Source organism: Portunus trituberculatus, chromosome 50, assembly GCF_017591435.1.
Source record: "Portunus trituberculatus isolate SZX2019 chromosome 50, ASM1759143v1, whole genome shotgun sequence".
Classification (NCBI taxonomy): domain Eukaryota; kingdom Metazoa; phylum Arthropoda; class Malacostraca; order Decapoda; family Portunidae; genus Portunus; species Portunus trituberculatus.
In genome coordinates, this window is record NC_059304.1 from 152865 (window position 1) to 155000 (window position 2136).

A 2136-nucleotide genomic window follows, 5' to 3' on the forward strand; every position below is an offset into this window, starting at 1 on the left:
TTTCAATTTTATATATAATGAGTATATATATATATATATATATATATATATATATATATATATATATATATATATATATATATATATATATATATATATTCATTTGGTTCTATTCGGTTTTGTTCGTTTATTGTTAGAGTTACTTTTTGTGCCTTTGTACAAGATTTCATTTAGCACAGCACGTGATGAGCACAAATGTCAAGAACAGGCAGCTGAAGGCAGCGCAGCGCGAGTGGGCGAGGGTCATCAGAATGGATGTCTTAGGACGTTGACAATGAAAGCATGGAGGAATTATCACCCTTTGATCTTGACGTATACTTTATCTACTAGTTTGTCTTTCACGTACAAAACTGTCTATCATTTTCATGACAAATCCTCCTTAGTAGTCATCTACTTGTTATTGCTTTATTTCTCTTAGTGTGGGAAACACATGTACATCCTTTGGTGTTATAGTAACAGTAATAATGATAACAGCAAAAACAAAAACAACAAAAATCGCTTCTATGCAAGCTCAAGATAACATTTCTTTGATGACAAGTCGCAACAGTAAATTAACATTCGTGCTAAGCGCCTCTAGCTTACCTGCGCTATCACATTATCACGTGAGGTCCATCATCACCTAACCTCCAAAAGTAAAAGGCATCAATAATCTAAGCCTCCAACTCAAGGAGAACACTGTATCAGCCCCATTGGCAAAGAAAATATAATATAAATAAATTAGATATCATACAAATAAATTAATGAATGGATAGATAAGTAAATAAACAAATGAATGAATAAACGATAGTCTGAAAAGCTGTGACATTCCTTTTTTTTCCTTTCTTACATTCAGAATTAAAGCCAAAATCAACATACGACAACCTTTATCTTGAAAACTTATGTATCTTGAGGAGCAGACATTGAGTTACATAATACCTGCTTACGCTCAGAGGAAAATTTTGTTGAACAAACATTGTAATAGTGAACGTGGTAGGAGGGAAGACCCTGAATGCAAGGGAAGACTGGCATACTAGCGAGTAACGCGGGTTAGGTTAGCTTAAGAGTGAATACACACACACACATTTTGTTCAGTCATCTCTATTATCATTATGTGTATGTTATTAGATAAATGTGTGTGTGTGTGTGTGTGTGTGTGTAATTCACCACGGTCGTTTACTGGTCATCCAGCCAGCCCTCCCGATTGCGGAGCGAGCTCAGATCTCATAGACCGATCTTCAAGTAGGACTGAGACCACAGCACACTCCATACACCGGGAAAGTAAGGCCACAACCCTTCGAGTTACGTCCCGTACCTATTTACTGCTAAGTGAACAGGGGCTACACACGGCCCATTTGCCTCGTCGCGCCTGGGATTTGAAACCGGGCCTTTTCGGTTGTGAGCCGACCGTGCTAACTACTACACTATGTGGTGTGTGTGTGTGTGTGTGTGTGTGTGTGTGTGGAGCATGATGCCCTCCACTCCCACGTCCGGTCTGATGACGTAGTGTACATGACGTCACGTGGTAAACAATCTTTTGGCGGGAAAGATCACGTTGACTGTTGACTGGCCTGCAGCTCGCCTTCTCGCCGATGAATTCCTGCTGTCTGATGTCGCTTGTCCTCAAAAGACCAACACTAAGCGATATTTTTGGTGATGCACTGGCTCAGTAGTGTTTTGTCCACCGTAGAACTATGTAGGTGGCGGCGGCGGGGCAGGCACGTGTACCACCAAGCATGGTCACGTTAGCGACAGGTCACGTGTATATAGCGCCTCCTTTCCCACACCCTGTTCTACTGTTTCTCCTGAAAGGTACAATTTGTGGCGGAGCTAACTTTGATCAGATGACACACGTCATCTCATAGTTGCCATCTTAGATATAAATCATCGGTACATCACGAGATTGGGACCACTGTCACATGGGCACAGGTATGTACTGCTGGATGATGCAGGTAGAGGTGAGCATACCCTTGAGACAGCAATACATCCTACACAGAGCCCTATTCAGACAGGACAATTAGAAGAATGGGCACACCTGTAATTCTATGGGTTTGGGAGAGGCCTTGTGTTCTCGACAATTTTGCCAAAGGATGCGCGACCCTTCCCATTTCCTTGTTTTACACCTGCTACTCTTGTGTCCATCCACTGCAGATAATATAT